The sequence below is a fragment of the Gossypium hirsutum genome, chromosome A01, assembly GCF_007990345.1.
Source record: "Gossypium hirsutum isolate 1008001.06 chromosome A01, Gossypium_hirsutum_v2.1, whole genome shotgun sequence".
In the NCBI taxonomy this organism is placed as follows: Eukaryota; Viridiplantae; Streptophyta; class Magnoliopsida; order Malvales; family Malvaceae; genus Gossypium; species Gossypium hirsutum.
In genome coordinates, this window is record NC_053424.1 from 12,347,574 (window position 1) to 12,361,493 (window position 13,920).

Here is a 13,920-nt window from a genome sequence, read left to right on the forward strand (position 1 = left end):
TTGAAAAGGTGCTTAAAAAGTTTGATCTTTTCAACTGTATATTAGCATCTACACCCATGGATCCTCAAATAAAATTAGTATCTAATGCTGGAAGGAAAGTTGATCAATTGAAATATTCAGTATGATTGGTTGTTTTATGTACATAATGACTTGTACAAGACCAAATATTGCATATGTTGTTGGGAAATTGAGTAGGTACACAATAATCCGAGTAGTTTGCATTGGCAAGCTTTGAATAGAGTATTTAAGTACTTAAAGAAATTATTAAATATGGATTGTATTATAATGGATATCCTTCAGTTTAGAAGGGTATTCGCATCCTAGTTGGATTACAAGTTTGGAAGATCATATATCTACTAGTGGATGGATCTTTATACTTAGTGGATGAGTCATTTTTTCGGGTTCTAAGAAACAACATGTATTACTGATTTCACCATGGTAGCATTGCATTAGCCGCTACATCTAAAGAAGCAAAATGATTAAGAAATTTTATTTATGATGTGCCTCTATGGCCCAAGTCAATTTCACCTATTTCTATCTGTTGTGATAATGAGGTTACTCTATAGTCAAGTATATAATAGAAAGTCTAGACACATTAGATTAAGACATAGCTATATTCGACAATTAATCTCTGATGGAGTAATCATTATTAATTATGTGAGGTTAAGTGAAAATTAGGGATCCTTTGACAAAAGGTCTTGCTAGAGATATAGTCAACAGGACCTCAAAAGGGGTGAGACTCAAGCCCATTAATTAGAATCACCCATGATGGAAACTCAACTCAACGCTTGGTATAATGTCAAGTCTTGAGTTCTATGAGACAAAGTACATCATTAGTATGTGACTGTTAGCACTATAAATAAATGCATCCTAAGATTAAAGTTCTAGGTACCCGTAATGATAAGGAAAATATGAGTAATGTATTCTTAATGGATCCATAATATAAATATGTTAGAGTGTTATAATTACAAGAAAACTCTTGATGGGATCTACCTATGTGAGTGGAAGTGTGACTGCTTCTAAGAGCTCAAGGGCTTGGCTCTGATAGCACTCATAAAAAGAAGACACAAACACGTGGCCATAATAGTGTCCTTGGATACTATGCATTAACCAATGTTGAAATCATTGTGTGAGATGTGTTCGGTTAATCAAATGGAATAGTTGGTTCAAAGCTTAATCTACCATGCAATTTCAATTAACTTTAACATGTTTTCACTAAATGAAGGTTCAATTGTAAGACACATTCATTTATGCAAACTGATTTCCAAGAATATCAAAATCTAAAATATTTTGAAAATGTGGGGAGGTTGTTGGAACATTTTCGAATATTTATAGTGTTTTAATAACAATAAATGAAATAGTGTAATTAATCAAAAGTTAAATCTTTTGATTATTGTTTAAGAGTCATATCACTTGATTTTGACAAAATTATAACTATTCAGACAATATTATTTAAATAGTTATAATATTATATGAATAATTATTTGTCTTTTTAAAAATAATATGATTCAGAAAAGACACTTATTGAAATATGTCTTTATGAAGAGACATGAAAATTCTTATAAATAGGAATGAGATTTCATTTGAAAATCACACCAACAAATTCTAATATTCTTTCTATCCTTCCTCCATTCTTTTAATATTATTAGATTATTCTATAAAGAATAGAAACTAAATTTCTTGTTATAAATTGCTCAGTGCTTAGAGGACTATTCTCGTCAGTGCAAAATGTAAATAGTAATTGGCTTTATTGTATCCTCAAGGTTAATTTACTTGAAACTCTTTCGCACATTGAATATAGGTGGGGGTGAATATAACCGTAAAGATAGTGGCTTGATACACGCGTTAGAGCCTTGTCCTATTTCTTCATTTTTGTTCAAGTTCCGTTCGTGTGTTTGAGATTTTTCTCACTGGAGATTTGTACTAACACCACGGTGATGCAAAACAACATATTCTCAATTAGATTGGAGCATAAGAGTATGAATATGTATAACTTTTTAGTTACAGTAGCTTCCCATTATATGTATTGACGATTCTTTAGTAAATTAAATATTAACGTATCATCTAATTTTTTTTAAAAATAGATTCACTTACTTTCATTTCAGAATTATACATCGATATTATATCCAATATAAAGCTCAAATTTAATCAAAGATAAATAAATATGTTTGATTATAAGTTGTGCACACACTCTAGCACAATTAATAGGAACAAAATAATAAACACCGAAAACAACATCAAATATAGATCTCATGTTTTTACTGCTTATAAGTTAATCTCCTAGCTTCCTTAAATCTATTGAAAATGAAAAGAAAAATAATGGGCAAGACTTGGAGATGCCAATGTCACATATGCAACATACATATCTTAATAGAAAAATTAGGGTTGGATTAAAGCTAAATGTAAATTAAAGGTAGCAAAAAAGGATAAAAATGTATGAGACAACAGAACATGCAAGAGGTAGTAGCTTCGGATATTATTGGACAAAGGCTTGATAAGGTCGGTGAAAAGCATGTTCCATGAAAGCACCTTCTTTATTTTTTTCGATTTTGAATAAATACTGGCCGATATGCAAACGTGAGGTTTATGGCATAAATTAGAAGAATATGACCCCACCTTTGCGGCCATTGTCCTTACTTATTTAAAGGTTTTCTTCCCTTTTTTTCCTTAACCTTAGAATTTGATTTTGGACTCCTTAAAGAATATTTCTACCCATTTGAATTGGTGCCTTTGTGGTCCTCATTTGCATCTTTAAAAGCTTCAAATATCCAAAATTTTGGGCTTTTTTTATTTATTTTGAGGAAAGCAAGCAAAAGTGTTGGCTGTCAAGGCTAATACGATGGTAGATTCTCGACCCATGACAAAGATATGATTAAAAACAATACTATCATATATTAGTTATCAGATTAAAACCAATACTATCATATATTAGTTATCAGATCAATTGTAAATTATATTATTATCATACAATAATAGTCACTGACTGAAAACTCACTGACTTAAGACTCAAATAAGCTTCAAGCCGTCTACCCATGACCTGGTTAAACCCTACCAGATTGATACACACAAGAAATACAGCAAGAGGATAGTTGAAGGGAGCTCGTGGTATTGGCTCGTAGGAGTCGAAGTGATTTCGCAATCCCAGCTCGCATACACCCAAGGAATTTGCATAGAGGGGACCGCGAACTCTAGCATGGGACCTGGAACGGTACATAATGACTAAAAATCAAATCATGAACAATGATAATATGTATAAATACCCAAATGTTTCTTTTAATAAGATATAAAAAAAATTCACTCAACACTTATATTTTTAAATAGCCAATTTTACATATAATAACATTGAGAAAGATAATTATAAATTAATATAGAAAAGTTATAATAAATTATTATATTCATCGGCATGAATGATGTAATTAGTACCTTATCATGTTTAATAAAGCTTGTTTTTCTCTTTCATGCAAAAAGGTCATCAAATTCAAAGTTGCTTTTGGGTTCCTATTGCAGAATTTTGGATAATTTACCCAACCAAGATAGCTAAAGAATCCCTTTGAATTTTCTAAAGTTGCTTTATATATGTCAATCCTTTCTTATGTTTACTTAAATTTATCTATATTACAAATCAATTAAATAATAATATGGGTATATTCAAAGTATGTTTAAACATTATTTGTCAATAATATTAAAGTTTAAATTATAGGTTAGGTGATATGATAAGAGTCTTTCTTATCTTAACCAGTAATAGAGAGCTTGATCATCATTTTAGATATGGAGCGGCTTTAAAATTAACGGCTAACGTCTACCCTATTAATGCGCTTATAAAACATAGAAGATAGAATTAATCACTGAACTCGTTTCAATAAATACATTGAGAAATCAAAACAAAAAAAAAGAAAAAAACTTAAACCTAGGTAGTTTGCACATAAATTTGAGAAAAAAATTTACCCTACTATATTTTTGCCATTTTTTATCTTTTGTCCACATAAGTAACATATACATAAACCCTAAATCTAAAAAGAAGCATCTTTTGCCAAACAAAACAGGGATTCCTTATCTCAATATTCTAACTTTGGAAGAGCTAAATTAATACCGATTTTCTTTTAAATTAATAAACATTAGCCTCCGATGCAGCTAATTACTTGTTGCAAATATGATCATCAGATTGGTTTTTAGTCATTATCCTAACACTTTAAAGCTAATCCATGTGCAGTTGCTAAGGTATAGTCTTGCATATTTTCTTTCGAAAATTGTTTGTTAACTATAAAATAGGTCAAAAAGGATGTCAAATCTTTGATCGGAATAGGCTTTGGAATCCAAGTCTAGGAGAATTATTCAAAGAATTATATGGTTAATAGAAAAGAATGAATAAAAGGAAAAGTATCAATAAATTATCGGTTGAATTGAGGTTTAGTGACTTCCTTACATCAATTAAAGTGAGAATACAACTTTAAATCTGAAAAAGCACATTTATTAGAGGGGTTTTATTTTAATCAAACTTGAATTAATTTCACTCAAAATACTCTAAATTCATAAAATTAAAAAAAATGTCATAATACTTAAAGAAAACTGGATTAAACAATGTTTTACTTACTTTTTTATATCTAATTTTTCTCGTAGTTATGTTTGGTGGGCTTGATGGTGACACGGTTTGAACATTAAAAGAGGGTAATTTGTGTCGTTGAATACTATATATAAAATATTACCATCTTTCTAGAGAGAGTTGAACCTGGACCTCGTACCGAAATAATGAACAATCCTCATCAGACTCTAAATGTCCAAATTTCATTTTTATCAAATTCGTTTTATGTTAACCTACATAAAGATATATGTGTATATATATATATCATCATAAGCAAATAAAGAGATACCGTTTCCATTATAAGGTAAGGTTGCCTGAACCTATACTTAATAGCCTTTTTTCATCACTCACAATTATCCTATTTTTTTTCACAAAGAGTCACATAGAGTGATCGAAGACAACTCTCCATATGTAACTCCATCATATAATATATCAGATAAATTTGAAACAAAAACAGCTCAACTAATTATATGGATTTTTTACTGATAACTAAAGGATGTTGTATTTTACTCACACCATGTTGATATATATCGGGCATACATAAAGAAGTCATATAAAATGATACAAGCATGCTTGTTAGTTTTACTTTTACTTGCATGTTTTCTTCTGTCTGTAATGTATGCTTCCATACTGCTTATCAAATAAGCTATTGGGCCTTTAGCAGCTTAAGCTTAGGCACATGTCGTGCGCGTTGGTATTTTTTTTTTTTTTGGAACTTAATCAAGTAGGTGTGGGTGAAATGAACATCCCTTGTTGAAAACCCTTTAACCATTGCACATGAGATATGAGCCGATGTAGCTTTGTCCCAGCTCCGAATATTTCTTTTGGGCCTTAAGACATCCATATGGTCTAACCGAATACGATGTTAATAATATGGACCAAACCCAAACCCTCAAAAACACTTTCTCTTTAGATTGGCTTTTCTTCATGGGCAATTTTATTTTTAAAGGATTTTGCTTGGAAATTTTAAGACGAATAAAAAGTAAAAATAAAATAATAGAAAAAATATATTTGATGCACCATTGTTGGTACATGAGTATCCTACACTATCAATGAATAATAACATGATAACTCATGAACATTAAACAAAATAAAAAATTATGAAAGACTAATAATTTTATTTAAACATAAATTAATTATAACTATTACCCTTAAACAGTTGCTAAGAAGCAAAATGTCACAGTGAAGTGACAAGAGAGTGGATACTCTTCCACCATTAAAATAGAAGTTAGTAAACAAGTAGAACACAAAGGAGTTGTTTACATAGTTCGATTTCTTTTTGTCTAAAGAGTCTAACTCAATGAAAAATATCCACTCTTTTCAACAATTACAACAAATTATCCTAATCTACCACACCCCATGACAATTTTCCTCACTTTGTACTTTGAAGACTTGATACTCTCAACATTATATTCACCCTATGAATTCAACAAGTAAAATGCAACACCAATGTTTTACTATCAAGATGCATTCATTCAATAATATTCATCACTAGAACACATTAAGTGCTTAATTTTCTCTATACATTAACCTATACAAGTTTCTCAATGGAGTAGATTATCTCCAGACTTGCTAACATAAGAAGATGTATCATAATCCCACTAAAACAACAATGAGATTAGTTGAATACAATATAATAATAACAAATAGTATAAATATAGACTCTTGGCAGCTAATCAATCAGAGTTACAATCCAATCAAATATCCACTATTCAAGGATTGAGTTGGGTGATCCAATTCGATCCAATCTCCAAAATACATCTTCTAATATGATATGATCTTCAATGATGTGTTAGATATCATCAAAATATTTGGCATTGCCCATAAATACCATTCAATAAATTGCCAACACTTTAAATAGGGAAATTATCATAACACAATTTTAGTGGTGAGGGAGTGAGCACTCTCTTGACACTTAATTTATCAGTTCCATATTTTGAACAATAACTATTATAAAATAATAATAGTTTTTGAGTTTAGAGTTTAAATTTGGTATTCAAAATTTATATTTTCAAGTTTAAAGTTTACTGTTTAAGATATAGTTAATTATTTGTTAATTATGTCTAATTAAAATTATTAATATTTATTTATAAATGCTTCAATATTTTTTAATAATAATATATTATAATATTATTTATTAAAATTCATCAAACTTAAACCAATAAACCAAATATTCTCACAAAATACTTTATTGTTGCTTTAGGAACACAAAATAAGTACTGGAATGCAGAAATATGTCATTAGTAATTATCATTGTTGCTTGAGGAACACAAAATAACAGTACTATGGCTCACGGCCGGTCCAGATAAGAGCCAGGGTGTAAAATTGTAATATGTATAAAAAAAAAGAATTGATTGGTTCACATAATTTATTGGAAATAATAATATTTTAACTATTTAATTTAAAATGATTAATTGAGTCTTAATTCAAGTTGGCACTGTTACTATTATAACATCTGAAAGAATGTAAGTTTTTTTAACAATATTATTAGATTCTAATCATATCTGTTATTTTTAACACAATACTTAGAACTACTCATAGTCCCTATCCAACCCATAAATAGAAAGATAATGCGCTTTAGCGCACTCGAACACATATCTTCCTGCATTGGCAACAATACTTACGCTAATCGAGCTAAGATTCAATCAGCTCAACGAATGTAAGTTTAAACGTGCTTAAATATGTGTTTTATTGCAATTTAAGAATTTCAAGAGATTTATGTATAAAAATAGCTATTGTATCGTAAATAAAAATTAAAGTTGTTTGAATTGAATTAAGCCGGCCAATCATACTGATTGGAATAAAAAGTGGTTGAGATATCGATTTAGAGAAAAATATTGAATCAGTTGATAAAAAATAAGTGAATGGAAACTAACATATCTTAAAATATGGTAAAGGGTAAGAAATTTCCATTGTCATTGTCAAAATTTGGAAGTAGTAAAAAATATCTCATTCAAGATCTCTATTTCTTAAGCAAAAAGCAACTCCATGAAATTCGTGAATCAATTTTCTAAAATGTACCCTACTTTTTTTTAAAAATTATTTTTATTTTGTCCTCTAACATAAATAGTTAAAATAATAATTGTGAACCATATGACTTCATCCACCATTTTTTTGACTAAAGATAAAGTCCGAAAAAAAAAGTTAATCATTGATGCTTGATGAAAAACTTATTCTAATAAGATTCTTTCCTACCGCTTACATTAATCACATGTCGATTGCGATGTTAACCAAACACAAGTTTGTTTTATTGTTATATAATATTAAATTAAAAAAAACCCTAAGATATGGAATTTCCATTGTATCCCTTAGTAGGTTGGAATTTCTTCTTAAAGGTAAGTAATTAAGTTCCCAAGAATTAATGAAATTAGTTATAAAATAGGACCAATAAAAAAAATGTAAGTACCATAATTGATATCTATGGATTATGATATCATGGGGATATGTGGCAATGGCAGGGTTAGGAATGGTACCTAATAATTGGCTGTACTCTTGAAAGATTGATTGACATTGTGTCACTTAGTCATGTGACTTGTGAAGAAATTTCTTACTATGTACCTTTGTTTGGGGCATTGGACCCTACCAAAATATATATGAAAAATAAATGCTTTCGAGAATAATTCTTCACAAAATGAGGTTTGCTGTTTTGCTAGGTAAACAGCACACTTTGTTAAGCTAATACCCTTATCAAATATGTTTTGTCAAGTAAGAGAGAATCATTATTACTCGTAATTCACAAATCATGTAATCTTATCTCAACAAGTTTCACCCTATATGTATCATAGAAATCTTTTTCTTAGAAGTTAAATGCATTTTGTCTATTTTATTAAAAAAATGAGTAAACTAAAAGTAAAATGATCCATCTCTATTATTTAAAACTAACGTAACTGACAAAATAATATGACAGTTTCACGTGACGCTAACATGCAAGAATTAATTTACTTATTTTTTAAATAAAAATAAAATATAATTTAACTCATAATATAAAAACTTTTACGATATTTTTATCGTATCATCACATACTTATACAAAAAATTTAAAGAAAGTGTTTGGTAATAACTCAGAAATTAGAGGAAGACAGTGGCAAGGAGACTTGCTTTAAAAACAACTGATGAAGGTGGCCATTATTTCATCACTTGAACCATTACAATTGAGTCCAACAACAATTGTTTTTTTATTCTTTTTTCCATATTTGCAAGTGGACAAATGTAACGTTTTGGTTGATCATTAATTAAGCACATTGTGGAGGAAATATATTTTATTTATTTATAAATTAAAAGATAAGTTATCATCATACAATAATTAGATAATGATAATTAAAAAAATCAATAAAATCCTTGGAAATCAAAAGCGAAAACAGCACTATGTTAAAAGATTCAAATCGTCAAAACACTTACAAAAGCCGCCAAAATAATATATTAAATCACTTTTCTTAGGAGTAATTAACAATTTAAAAATATATATACTTTTTTTCAATTTTTTAATAAAATATTAAAATTTTTCTAAATTTATATTTTTCAATTTTCAATTTTTCAATTTTTCAATTTTTTAAATTAAACTTTTTCAATTTCTAAACATTAAGCTTTTTTTAGCTAATTTTTTTTTCCTATTTTTTGAATTTTTAAATTTTTGAATTTTGAAATAAAAATAAAATTCATTAAAATTTTTGTACAATATATATTTTTTAATTTTCTAAAATTTAAATATTTTTTTATTTTTATAAAAAATTAAAATTATATATTATTATGACTTATTAACATTTATATTTATATTTTGAAATTATTTTTAAATTATTATTTTTACTTTCTAAGTCAATATAATATAAATAATCTCAAAAAAATAAAAATAAAAAGATTGACAAAGCGCATTCTAATAGTGTCAAGTGTTAAGTATAAAAGTGAGACAAAATTAATAAGATAAATATAATTTGGCGAGTCAAATTAAACATTTATCCTTAATAAAAGATATACTTTTATTTTCTTTTTTGTTAGATTTTTTTTTACTTATTTTCCTAGGTATATTCCTTGTATAATTCATTAATTACTAATGGGTTAAAGCTTAATTTATTCCTTAAAGTTATACTCACTTACGAGTTTGAAAATTATTTTTTAAATATTTGATAAAATGTTGATTAAATCTTAATTTAATTGACATCAATATTATTACATTAATTTGAAGGTGAACAGGCTTAAGATTAAATTAATTTTGAATTTGAGGACTTAGGAGTAATTTAGGCAATGTATCAACTTTGACTAAAATTATATATATATTAAAAATTTAATTAACTAAATTAGTTAAAATAATAAAAGTCAAAAAATTAAGTGTAATAATATAAATAAAACAGAAGGAGTTTGATATTCTTATATTGCAATATTTGTAAAAATAAAAATGTTTGTGATAATTAGGATGAAATTATTTAGAATTTAGCCTAAGCTTTAATGTCTTATAACATAGTACTGTCATTTTTTGTATAAATCGATTTTGACATCCATAAATGTTGGCATTGTGACGTAAATATAAAATAATGACATGTGGGTTGTGATGTTAAACAAACACAAATTTTGTTTTTGCAATTATAATATTAATTAAAACGCCCCTAAGATTTGGAAATGCCATTGCTTTTTATTCTTTTCTACCTTCATATTTCTTCTTATTTTATAATTGTTATATATTTTTAAAGGTAATAAACTAATGAGCTCCCCAAAACACATAACACAAATATAATTAAATTTATATATATATTATTTATTCATTTTTTTATAATTACTCGTAAATATAAATAAAAACTTCGAATATCTATCGTTCAAGTCTGAATTGCTTGTTCAAGTAACTGATAAAGAGTTTATTTTAGTATTCAAATCCACCTTATAATTTTGATTTTTTATATAAAAAAATAATTTTAGCGAATTCTTATTTAATTTTTTTATAGATTTGTATATTAGATGGATAATAGGGTTTAATTCATATTCATATATATAGAGAGTAATACTTAAATCATTTGCAAAACTCAATGAATATGAATTTTTTTACTTATTTGAATTTGAATAATTCAAAAAATGGAAATATTCAACCTATTGTCATAGACTTATCAATTACCTTAAGTTTTTACGAGAGCTAAAGGGATTTATAGTATTACCTATTTTTGTTTTTATCCTTTGAAGCTACATTCAATTTTTAGGCTAAATTAGTTATATATGTCAAAATAATAATAATAAATTGGCCAAATAAGCTTTTTTTTAAAAAAAAATTAGGAAAATAAGTTAATTTTGGAGAGAGTGTGTGGGCTGGACGCACTTTATGTACAAGTGGCAGGAAAGCGTATCAAGTTGCATGCACTTTCCCTTTAAATCTTATTTTTTGACTTTTTTAATATAATTAATATTTTTTTAGATGGTTAAATGTCAATAGTTTTGTCCTTAAGTCTTGGGTTTAATTTTTCTCTCACTCACATTTGTATTTTTTATTTCATATTATTTTAAGCTTTTTATTATTTTTAATTACTATTTTTAATATATCATCTTCTTTGGTTAAATAGTTAAATAATAATGATTTTATTCTTGAAACCTAGGTTCAATTCCTCCTCTTCTAAACACATTTGTAATTTTTATTCTAAACTTTTTGTTATTTTTAATTAATAAATATATTGTTTTCAATTTTTTTTATTTTTAATTCATATTTTTTATTAATATCTCTTTTATTCACAAAATCAAATAATTATTACAAATATCATTATTTTTTAGTAAATATACTTTTTATATGTGTAATATTTATTTTTCAATCCATATAATGAGAAGTAAATTTTAGTATTATATATTTTTATATGTGTATTTAAAATATTTCACATATAAAAATATTTGAAATATCATACCCACAATGTAGATGAAAAAACATTAATGATATTTGAAATATTTTACGTATAAAAATAATAATTATATTTGAAATAAGTATTTTATCTTATAATATTAAAAATCACCATACCCACAATATACGTGGAGAAAATAAATATTTGACATATAAATATTATAAAGAAAAATCTATCAAAAAATTATTTGATGTTTATATTATATATAAGGAAGTTATTAATTTCAAATATTTTTAACATACCGATATATATGTAAAATATATATTTTTATTATATAATTACATATTTATTATTTGATATTATGAATAAAAGATATATTAATTAAAAAGATGAATTAAAAATAAAAAATTGAAAACAATATATTTATTAATTAAAAAATATGAAATAAAACTTACAAATATGTTTAAAAGATGAAGAATTGAAACTGAGACTAAATGATAAAGTCATTATTATTTAACCATTTAAGTAAGGAAGTTGATATATTAAAAACATTAATTAAAAATAATAAAAAGTTTAAGACAAAAAGAAATAAAAAATATAAATGTGAGTGGGAGAGACCTAAAACTATTAACATTTAACTATCTAATAAAATAATTAATTATATTTAAAAGAGAGAGAGAGATTTAAAGAGAAAGCATTGGCCATATACCTGAAAGATTGTCAGATATTTTTGTCAATCAGCCATGTGAGGTCAGTTCCTAATTTGGACCATTGTCTGGGACACTGGACCCTCTCAAATGGACAAATGTAAACTAAATGCTTTGGCAGGAAATTTCTTATAAAATGATATCTATATTTTCTTCATATTTTCTAGATGTAAGTTTTAGTTAATACTTACGCACTTGCTTCTTTTTCTTTTTCTTTTTAATAATATCATCATTTTAATTCTATTTAAAATCATGTATGAATTTTCTACCTATCTAACATATATTAAATTAAATCTATTATCTAACAGAACTTCAATTTAATTGAAAAATAATTAAAAGAATTTTTTTATAAAATAAATTATATTATTATGAAAATGTTTTTATTTTTTTATATAAAATTATTAAAAGTTTACACACAGTCTCACTATGAAATTACTTGTAATCACATTGTATATTTCTATACTGTTTATTTTTAATATTAAGGTAAATTATCTAGTTACTCATCCAACTTTTAGATGTTTTTATTTTAGTCACAAAAAAATTTATTGCAATTTTGTAATCTAATTTTTACGGTGCTTTCATTTTATTCACCTAAGCGTTAAATCCTTAAGATTGTACACGCCAAATCATGTCCATATCATGTTTACACTTTCATTTTGGTTATCGAAAAAAATCTTTTTTAAAGTCTTTATCCAGGTAGAAAAAAATTTAAGGATTAAAGTGAAAATAGGTAGAAGCAAAATAACGCATTAAAAATTTGTCAATTTGTACTTGTTTATCCCATTATCGAAATTCTAAATTTCTTTTTTATTTTTTCAATCATGAAATTTTAAATTTTAAAACATCAAAATCAATTACATAAATTGTTGAACAAAATTTATCCCTTGATAATGTCATTTGATTTGTTACTATAATATTAAAATTAATTAATTTAATCTCCTTCTAAATTTTAAAATTTTATTTTATATTTCCAGATTATCCTTAACAAAATCAACTTAAATAACTCAAGTTTAATAGTTGTCTATGAAACTTAATTTTCTTTTGATTATATAATCTTAAATCTTCCGTACTTAGCTAAAAACAAAGAAAAAAATCTTCTTAATTAATTAAATTAAATACTTGTTTTTCATTTGGGTAAAGAAGTGATGAAAACGAGTATAGTTCAGAGGCTAGTGAATAAAGCCAATATAAAATAAATAAGGAAAAAATTGTTAAACTAAGTCTTATTAGATAATAAGTTTTTATATAATAAATTAAAATGTTTTTGAATAAAAGTAAAGTTAAGCATTTCATAAAATCAAGTTGAAATGGTTTCAATTGAGTCAAACATTTTCAAATATGTTTTAATCATTTTCAAACAAGTTAGAATTGCTCTAGGGCAAAAAAATATCGATTTTTTGTCTAAGTATCAATATTCTACAAGATATCGATACCCCTCTGTTAATCGATATCAAATTTGGAATTTGTAACCTCTGCTAGGTATCAATCTGGTATCAATACTTTTTAGCATCGATAAATCCCTCATGCATCAATATTCTTGCTCCAACAATCACTAAAATCAGCATTAATAACAAAAAATATTGATACGCTTTTAGTAGGTATCAGTACTTGTTGCTGCAGATGAAGTTAATGACCTGGTATTTCATCCCCAGCGGCTATATTCACTTCTACAACAACTACAACGATTAGAACTCAATTAGAGGGTATAAATATCATCTTCTAAAAGTTTAGCAATAACAAGAGCAATGTGCAAACTTAAAGATAAATCAAAACAACCTAGAGCTTAATTCTTTCATACATTTTCTTGTAAACACTTGTGAGCTTTCATTGTA